The sequence below is a fragment of the Microcaecilia unicolor genome, chromosome 1, assembly GCF_901765095.1.
Source record: "Microcaecilia unicolor chromosome 1, aMicUni1.1, whole genome shotgun sequence".
Classification (NCBI taxonomy): Eukaryota; Metazoa; Chordata; class Amphibia; order Gymnophiona; family Siphonopidae; genus Microcaecilia; species Microcaecilia unicolor.
Window position 1 is genome coordinate 29552048 of NC_044031.1, and position 10717 is coordinate 29562764.

The 10717-nt window shown below is 42.8% G+C and overlaps 1 protein-coding gene across 1 annotated transcript in view; it reads right to left on the bottom strand.

The window, feature by feature from the left end:
* The window catches only part of LOC115462937 (zinc finger protein Xfin-like), a 117252-nt gene that overhangs the window by 43696 nt on the left and 62839 nt on the right, over positions 1–10717 (bottom strand). The gene's annotated exons all lie outside the window — the stretch shown is intronic.

Genomic DNA, 10717 nt, shown 5'->3' on the forward strand with positions numbered 1-10717 from the left:
AAATAATCTAGTCTTCAATACAACTCGGTCAACTTCTAGTTGCCACATCCTTTATGACAACATACTTGTGGCATTAATGAGAAGCACCGGCACAACCAATACAAAAGTGGAGGAGTGGCCTAGTAGTTACAGCACTGGTCTTGCAATCCAGAGGTGGCCAGTTCAACTCCCACTGCTGGTTCTCATGATCTTGGTGTAGCTCCCCTATGGGTGAGGTTCATAAAAGAGGGTGGTACAATAATAAAATCACGCTGGCTAAACACACACCACTTAGGGAAGGTACAAAGAAAGATGGGGAAATTCTGTATATTATACAATGTGCAATTCAAGATGTTAAACAAATTTCCCTACAGATGTTACAAAATTTTAATGATGACAATTTTGCACACTAAATGTTGGATTTAAATAATTTATTGCACAAGAGGGTTTTAAAGTGCAATGAATGTTTGATAATAACAAATAAGTTCAGCTCACAGTAACTTTCAACTCTTGTATAATTTCAGGAAAACATACGCTGTGAAGCGATCAATTTCTATTCAAACCACAACTTAACACATCAGATAGGTACATTAATCAATTTTTCCTCTCTTTACCCAAACCTTCACCAGTTTTCATACACTTAACCAGGGGAATTGATTCTTTGTGTTCAATTCTTTGTTTCAGAACCCAAATTTTTACTTGAAGTGACTCAGCTGGTTTATGGACTACTCTCAGCAATCAGGTAAGTACCCATATTTATACATAGTCCCTTAAATTACTGAAAGAGATGGTGGCTGGAACACTTAGCTGCTCTGTAGACCTTTCTTGTATGATGGTAACTTTGGTCTTTTGTGGTAGTTGGTGCACGTGTCGCTCCTGCGATGGTCCTCCTGCGTTGCCCAACAGCCTCTATACCTGTACTCTGGTTAACCAAAAGAAATTGAAACCCTGTCTCCCTATCTTGTGGGAATTTTTATAAGGATTTTTGTTACTTTCAAAACTGTGGCCAACCTACCTAGATTAAATCAACAGATAATTAATATTCCCTATTGCAGAACCTGCCTTGTTACTTTTCCCTGCCTAATGAGGAACGCTGTTCTGCTTATATTGACACACCTTAGGGTCAATCATTCCTTTCATACTTCTGACAAAAATCATTTAGTAAGAAACTTCAATCTTACCAAAATTTGTTTTTTTATTTCTTACACCTCACTGATGTCAGGCTCATTTTCCACACATTTTACACCAATGCTCTATTAAGCAGTGGTTCCACCAAGGACAACAGTCTCATCCAATCTCTTAATCAGCACAGATTCTCACTACAGTCAGGTGCACTGTAGTCACAACCCTGCTCCGCAGCAGGTCAGTGGAAACACACCAGAGTTCATGCACACTCACTGCCACTAGCCACCTTTGCTTGTTACCAGCAGCTTATAGCCTATTTCAAACTCAGGCAAGCCTTTCTGTATAACCACTTAGCAAATTAACACATATGCACTCCCTCAGTGCCAGTCAGGTGTGCTGTGGTTATCAGCTTGTCTCTTATACATACACAGGCAGAGCATCTTTCATGCAGGTATATCTCCCCTGTACCTTCAGTCTCTCAGCTTTACTGAATTCCACTCTCGCTGTATCACTAGGTGTTCTGATAGTCAAATTATACTCTCTTGAGGGTTTCCTTCTCATCCACACTCAATTTTCCAAGCACACAGACAGAGCACCTCTCATACCGGTCCTGTCTCTCCTGTGTCTTCAGTTCCTCTCACCTTGTATCAGACAACTCTTTATTTAAGCTCTCTCTCCTGTATAAATCAATTCTCACTCACACCCAGGCACAGCACCTTTCACACACAGGTCTGTCCTTCTTTGTGTCTTCAGTTCCTCTGACCTTGTCACCAGCAGTGTTGCTAGATTACCCAATCAAAAACCCGCCAAAAAGTTCACACCCCGCCCCCGCTGTCATCAACCCCGCCCCTGCCGTCATCAGCTCCACCCCGCCGTCATCAGCTCCACCCCTGCTGTCATCAACCCCGCCCCTGCCATCATTAGCCACACCCCCAACATCATTAACCCCCACCCCTGACGGCATTAACCCCACCCCCAACGGCATTAACCACGCCCCCGTGGGGATAAAAACCCGCAGCCGGCCTTGAAAAAACCCCCGCCAAACCAAAACAAAACCCGCCCAAAAAAACCGTAACCCGCAGCGGTGAAAAATTTCCCACAGCGGGTTGCAAAAAGCCGCCCAATTGGGCAGGAAAACCGCCCATCTGGCAACCGCGGTCACCAGCTCTGTCTCCCCTAGTAACAGGACTGCAGCTTGGCCATCTGACCTAGCAGCACCAATAAGACGCTAGCTTGTGGCAGGTGAAACAACTTTTATAGTTTGTAAACTTTTCACAAACTCCATTTTGAAATCAAATTTTCCCATTAAAGTGTATGGAGAAAATGGATTTCCATACAAAAGACACGATAAATTACATTACACTTTTTAATAAAAATTGGGCCACCATCCAGGTCACATTTTCCTGAATCCAATCCTTGTTCTATTTTTTTTAAACCATAAACAGGCACCATTTCACATCATTTGCATGTAAAATCCCCCAAAGTGCCAGCAGACCCCGGGGCAGCCCTAGCAGACCCAGGATGGCTCCTTTATAGGGGACACCCAGCATTTTATTTATTTTTTTTTTTTAATACCCCATCTACATTGGACAAGTCACTTAACCCTCCATTGCCTCAGGTACAAGCTTAGATTGTGAGCCCTCCTAGGACAGAGAAATATCCAGTTTACCTGAATGTAACTCACCTTGAGCTACTACTGAAAAAGGTGTGAGCAAAATCTAAATAAAATAAATATTGAAGATTCTACATGGAATGTTGCCAGTGGAGGAGTGGCCTACTGGTTAGAGCACTGGTCTTGACATCCAGAGGTAGCCAATTTAAATCCCACCACTGCTCCTTGTGATCTTGGGCAAGTCACTTAACCCTCCATTGCCTCAGGTACAAACTTAGGTTGTGAGCCCTCCTGGGACAGAGATATATCCAGTGTACCTAAATGTAACTCACCTTGAGCTACTACTGAAAAAGGTGTGAGCAAAATCCAAATAAATTATTCTTAGAAAGAATGACACTGTGGAATGTGGCCAAATATTATCAGGGAAAAATCCTCATCTCTCTACCAACCCTACAAAGGCTTATAAAGTGTCATCAGTACTTGAGGAGTAGAAGCAGAAAAACAGCCTGAAAAAGTGAGTGGTTTTACAAGATCTGGGTTTTGGCTTGAGGGCTCAGCAAAACACCTGTGTTGTCTGGAGAAAGTTTTTGATTTTCTCACAAAAACCGGTGGATACCCGGTGACAGTCATTGATTAACCCTTCGCAGCATGCTGAAAGCTACCAATCCAAAGTCTGAACGAGCAAATATGCTTCATTTCTCATCCTTTGCATCTTTTAAAAATTCAGATAAAAATTTTCTAAATTGTGTTTCATATTTTAAATAATACTGTCTATATTTTGATTATGCTTTTTGAGATCTACTAAAGTAAACAAATGCATTCAACAGCTGTAAGAACATCTATTCCAGTAAAATAATAGTTTCAAAAATGTATTTATGTCAGTCAGAAAATTTCTATTATAGTTCAGTTTTTACTTTATTTCTAAATTCTGACTAGCATTTTAACTGATAAAGATGGCACTTTTTATATGTTTTTTTTTTCAGGATCCATTAAAATAAAACAAAATGTTTGAATCAGCATCAAAACATGTTAGAGAAAGTGAAATGCATGCTGAGGAAATCCATCAACTCATTAAGATAAGTCCTTAGTTTAAAGGCTTTTTATGAAAAATACAAAGAATGCTTTAAAAATTTATAAAAGTTCTCAACATGAAGCTAAGTTAGAGTACTAAAATATTAAAAGACTAAATTACTAAGTGTTAGAGGCCTATAGGGACCAGTGAGGAGGCAAGGCAAGCCAAGAGCAGTTTGCCCTTGAGAAAATTAAGCTCTGGAATTTGTTGCCAGAGAATGTAGTAAAAGCAGTTAGCTTATCAGGGTTTAAAAAAGGTTTGGATGGCTTCCTAAAGGAAAAGTCCATAGACCATTATTAAAATGGACTTGGGAAAAATCCACTGCTTATTTCTAGGATAAGCAGCATAAAATGTATTGTACGTTTTTGGGATCTTGCCAGGTACTTGTGACCTGGATTGGCTACTGTTGGAAACAGGATGCTGGGCTTGATGGACCTTCAATCTGTCCCACTATGACAATACTTTGTACTTATGTAAACGAGTTGCCACTGAGGTCTGTGACTTATTTATTACAAAGGGAATTATTATTAACAGAGTAATGCTGGTCATATCCGATAATGGATCCAATATGGTTCGAGCAATCAAAAGATTAAGACAATTAAACAGATGAAAGCCTAGCTGTGCAAAGTGGAAATGAAACTTTGCTTAATTTTCCTCAAAACACAGCATGTCGAAAGTTTCTAGGCTTGGCTCATTCGTTAAAGTTAGTTGCTAAGGATGTCGTTAGAAGCAACCAGTATTCAGAAATCATTGAAAAAGTTTGTCATCTGGTGGGCCAATTAAGGAAATCATCAAAGCTGAGCCAGAAACTTAAAGAAAAACGTGAGAAGATTTTAACTGTAGACTGTCAGATCAGATGGAACAGCATCTTCTGCACGATTCAGTAATTATTATTTTTATTTTCTTTATTTAATAACATTTATTTTCCGCTCTATCTTGCGGATTCTAGGTGGATTACAAAAAACAAACATAATCCATTACACACATATTAAAAGTCAGCTACAACAGTAAACAAAACAATTACTTAAAATAGTAACAACAAACAGCTCACATCTATTGCAACAAAAAACATCATACAGGGGCAACCCAGAGCTATCACTGGTCCAACGCAGGTGACGGCATTAGTTTCACCCCCAGTGTGCACTATTTCCACAACTAGGGAGTTACCTGGTGGTAATTGGGCAACATCGCGCACTGCACTGTCCGGTTACCGCTGGAGCCCTTACCGCCACCTCAATGGGTGGCAGTAAGCGGTCCCCCTCCCCCTGAAATGGTCGCGTGGCAAGTGTGAACTTACCGCATGGCCATTTCATTTTAGACTATTTTTAACCGCTGCGGTAAAAGGGGCCCTGTCGTGCGGCAAAAATGGCCACTGCCGCTAGCAGCTTAGGTCCCCCTTTAACGCAGCTTAGTAAAAGGGCCCATTAATGCAGTCCAATCTGTGCTCTGACAGCGTTCAGTTAACAGCCACCCTTAAATCTCAACTGTCTCAATTCCTCACTCCAGGAATAGAAATGTTTTCAATGCAACCTTAAAAGCTGAAAAACGATGTAAATGAAGTCTTAAATGAAACCGGAACTGATACACTTCTTGCCAGTGAGTGCTCAAAGCCACCAATGTCAATGTCAATCAATGTTATCTCGAGTCCACGGCCATTTGAATGCGGAGTTCCCCAGAGTTCTCCTATTTCCCCAATTTTGTTCAATGTCATGATGGCCCCCATTGGAAATGAAACTAGCAATGATGAGATTCAATCCTTTCAATTATGCACACAAAGTCCACACTTACTGTTCACTAATGCATCGTACATTCACCTCTGGACTCTCATTCCCGTATTATCACATCACTCATACCTTTACTCACAGAAAGATATATACCATACGCCTTCATGCCTTTTTATCGCCCTCTAAGCTCCCATTGTTTCCTTCCAAAGTTTCAATGTTTGTGTTCCATTGTTACATTCCTTAACGACACCTCGATTGTTTTGCATAACTCTGCACAATGTAATCCATAACTATCTGTAACAAATTGTATTTCCAACATTCAACTCATATTGTAAGCCACACTGAACCCGCAAAAAGGTGGGAAAATGTGGGATACAAATGCAATAAATAAATAAATGTTACTATTTATACTCCTTTTAAAATGACTTATCGGAAATATTGGACACAATTAAATTGGAAGATAAAACAATGAGGCAGACTGTGTGAAAAACAAGGTCTTTATTAGTAGATAAAATGCTCCCAGATATTTAACATAAAATGGCCGACATGGCCATGTTTTGCCAGTATAAAAATGGCTGCATCAGGGGCAGCGGGTCACCAGCTGATTTACAACTCCAAAAATAGCCAGACTGGTCTGGCTGTTAAAACATAGAAAGCTAGATTCTGGGAACAGTCTCTCGAAAGAATGCTGTGATTGTAGCGAAACATGTTAAATATCTGGGAGCTTTTAATCTACTAATAAAGACTGTGTTTTTTTACAAGGTCTGCCTCGTTGTTTTATCTTCTGTATTGGATTTGGTGGACCAACTGCCTTGTTGTTTTTGGACTCCTGTAAAATTAAACTGGGCCTAGATGTGATGGAAACACAGGCCACAACATTTAAACTTAAATTGAATACAGATAAGACAAAATTTCCACATTTCCTATCCTAATTTCATAATTAACCAAGGCCTCCTTGCAACTGCTGGTGCGGTAATGCTGACAAAGCTCATTCATTTGTATGGGCTCCGTCGGCCTTGCCCTGTGGCCGCCGCTAGTGTGGCTTGATAAAAGGAGGTTCAAATTAACTACCCGATCGAAACCCAGCAGCACTTATCCTTTGAAACTCAAGTGTCTGCTGTCATAGTCAAAAGTTTTAAGATCCTTTGGAAATTAGAAAGGTAGAGACTATTTCACAAATCAATCTTTCCAAATGTTAGTACAAACAATGTTACTATTACAAATTTACTACTGCAATGCAATATTTATGGGTAGTAGGGTGATTAAAATGCTAAAGATAGTTCAAACCACAGCAGCCTGCTTGATTTTCAGGGTATCAAAGTATGATAGAGTAACTCCGTTATTCCTCAGATTACACTGGCTCCCAAATAAAGTACGATTGATGGTCAAAACCACTACCCTCATCTTCAAAATTTTGTTTGGAATGGCACTAGGTTATAGTAAAATTAGTCCTTACCTGATAATTTTCTTTCCATTAGTCCCAACAGATCAATCCAGAGATGAGTGGGTTATGTCCCTCTACCAGCAGGTGGTGATAGTGAGAACTTCAGAGCTTTACTATATGTGGACAAGTGAAGCCACCTTAACCTCAGTATTATTGATACCAAAGCAGTGAAAGAAGAAAGAGGAAATCAAACATGTAAGCCCTCTCCTGCTGCTAGGAAGCCCATATAGGCTCCTCCTCCACCACTTCTGCAGGAGGAAAACATCTGAAATGGTAATTGTAGCATGTTTGGTATTCTTTTCTATTTGCAACAAAAACCAAACAAAGGAACCTAAGGGAACTCCCTTGCCACAGCTAGGCCCACAACAGAGAGACAGACAGGGCCAGGACCAACAAACAGGAAAGGTGCAAGGCAAGGGAACATCTCTAGCCGCAGCCACAGAGCAGCAGAAAAGGGCCGCCAAGGCATCTGAGAACAAACAGAGAGAGGAAAAAATTCCAAGCTGGCAGCTGGGTATGGTGAGCACCCTCCTGAACTACCAGAGAGTATGCTCAAAAAGGAGACCACAGAAGGAGTAGCGCATCCCAGGTGAAACCAGCACTCAACCAAGCTACACCCCGGACCTGGAGAAAGGAAAGGGTTTTAAGACAGAGAAGACCCCATGGTCCACAGGGACAGAGTCCGGTGCGACGGACGTGTCCCCTGGACAGAGCCAGAGCCAGACTCACCGGCGAACTGCTGCAAAGTCTGCAAACACGGCAGACCACACTGTAGCCAAGAACAACAGGCAGACCATCGGAGCAAAGCTTAAAGAGACCAAAAATCAGAGCCAGCCCCCAGGGGCATGACCGGAACCAGGGAAGCAAGCCCGAAAAGCCAGGCACACAGTCAGGGAAGGAAACGCTAGCTAAAGCCGGAAGCAGGGGGGGCTGGCCATGGCCCACCAGCCGAAGACAGAACTAGGCCATGCGTGATAGCCACAGCCAAGTCGGGCTCGGCTGCGGCCAAAACTTAATCTCTGGAGACGCAAGTAGGCCAGAAACAACGGCCATATCCCGAATTAGGCAAGGCTCGGGGTCCGAAGATGAAACTAGGTCACGCTGAACAGCCCAAGCCGGAGCAAGGGAAGGTTCTATGGCCAGAACTGGAACTGGGCAAGGCCCTATGGATGTAACTGGAGCTAGGCAGGGCTCTATGGATGGGGCCGAAGGTGGGAAGGCTCCTTGGTCATATCCAGGACTTGACCAGGCTCTCCTGCCAAATCTGTAGTTAGGCAAAGTTCGATAGAAGAAGTTGGAGCTAGGCAAGGCTCGACAGCAGGAGCCAGAGCCAGGAAAGGCTCGAGCTAGACAAGGCTCTCTGGCTGGAGCCGAAGCTAGGCAAAGGCCCAATGGCTGGAGCCATAGTTGAGCAAGGTTCGATGGCTGGAGCTGGCCGAAGAACTAAGGCCGGCACTAAGCAAGGTTCGATGGCCGAAGCAGGAGCTAGGCAAGAAGCGATAGCCAGGGCCGGATCACAGCAAATCCCCAACAGCCTGATGCAGAAGAAAGTGAAAACCAGGATCATGGCCGCACCACCCTTAGGTCAGGCGCGTCAGTAAGAGAAGCTCGATGGTCAGAGCTAGTGCCAGGCCGCCAGGTCAACAGCTCAAATCATAACCAGGCACAATGAACAACTGAATGAAGGTTAGGCCTGCTGAACAGCGCCGGAGGGAGGTCACTCTGGACAACCAGAGCCAGAGACAGACCAGCGTGATGGCCAGAGTCGGAACTAGATTCAGCCTGACGGGCAAAGCCGTAGTCAGCACTGGAAGCCAGCCAGCAGACCAATATGGAAAGCAAACCAGGTGACAAGCACAGAAGTGGCATGCAGGCCAGAGCGATGGCCAGGCCACCAAAACGTCCCACTTGCTGGAGACAAGGTTGGCAGCCGAGGATGGCCACCGTGAGACTGAAAGCCCTGACAGTGCAAGGCTGTAGGAAAGCAGAGTGTAAGAGAATCCAGGGGAGAACCCCTGCTGTTGCTCAAGCTAAGGCCAGCTGTGAGTCAACCAAGGCACGGAAACAGTAAAAAGAGGAAGACAGGAAGCCATTTAGGACTAAAAAGAACTGACCAAGAAGCAGAGCATACTGCCAAACACTGTACTTGTCTAGCCAGGCACAGCCAAAGAAGGAAGGTTACTGCCGAGAAGGGCCCTAGAGGACCAAGGGAGCAAAGATGCTCCATAGACAGGAGAGGGGAAACTGAGTCTTTACCAGAGACATGTGCCTGGAACTAATCCCTTCCAGGGGACGCAGAGCGCCCTAAGGCACCTCCATTGCCAGAGTCAAAAGGGACGGCCGAGAGGGATCCCGGGGAGACCTGTGCCGCTGCAGAGTTTCAGAAACAGGAACTTTGTTAGCACTGAGAAGCCATTTGCTTCCAGGCTGGTCTAGCTCCTCTCACTGGAAGAAAGAGACTCTTTTTGCATATACTACTTATGTACCTTAATTGTAATTGGCAAAACAGCAATCAGATGTTTATTTTCCTATTTGTAATAAATTTGTTTCTGTGATAAATTTATGATTGGCTAATGGTGTAACCCTTCCTGTGATCTTCAGATCAAATTAGTTTATCCGGGGAATAAACACCCGAAGGTTCAGCCTTGCATCTTGCAGCTGTCTGATAAGGAGTACAGGTATAGGGCTAAACAGTCCTTCCTCTACTCCTTCCTGTTCAAGTTCCTTGATGGCACAATCATCAGTCAGAGAGATGTGTTAAGTTTTACTCCATTTTCCTCCTAGCACATTTTTCCAGGCCAAAAGTCATCCTGATGTCATCAGAAAAGATTTTTACTAAACAGAATTGTTCCACCAAATTTTGATCCCCGGAACTACAGAGCTTCAAGTCATTCAAAGTAGCAGGTGTAATGTTACCTACAGGGCTTTCAAAAAACCCACTGTGAAGAATATCAAAATCTTTCCGGTGTTCCAACTCCTTCATGGATGGAAGAGAAAGACTTGCCGAGTAATTAATAGAGTTCCCTGACACAGTGGCGGGAGAGGCGCGAAACACTAGCCATGGAGTTGTTTAACAAGACTGCAATGTGGAGGTAAAGTCTGGCTGTTATTTGAATGAATCAAGATAAGTGGTACCCTATAAAGGATTTGTTATGTGTATCTAAATAAGTTACATGAACTACAGTGTCCCGTTTGGGAAGAATAAAGCAGAGAAGGTTTTTAAATCAATGACTGAAAAGAGGAGAGCTGAAAACGCTATAGATACTCCACTTTCTGAGGCTTTTCTGTCTCCTTAAAACGTAGTAAAAAAGATTATAAAATCTAGAAAGATAAAAAATTAGGAACTAAGAATTGTAATTAATGGAGTTTGAAATTTCATTTAGAATTATTGTTTTGTTAGGAACACCAGAAAGATTTTGATACACGTCACAGTAGGTTTTATCAGTCTGAAATGTGGATTTTACCACTGTCCTCATTTTTATGACCTCAAGGGCTTTGTCAGTTCAAGGATTAAGGCCACATCCATAACTCAAAGAGTAAAGAAGTGTACTGAAAGAGTTAAGTGCTATACAAAATATGAGTGGTGACAAGGAGTATCGCTGGAGTATTACTCGCCGAAAACAGATATTAGGAATGACATACTGTCCATTTTCAAACTAGAGATGAAGTATGGTTTTTGCCACACTTTCACAGTGAAGTTGATGTACTTAGTCAATTTAAATTTATTTCATATATGTAAGGCAATTTATTATCTAGGAGCA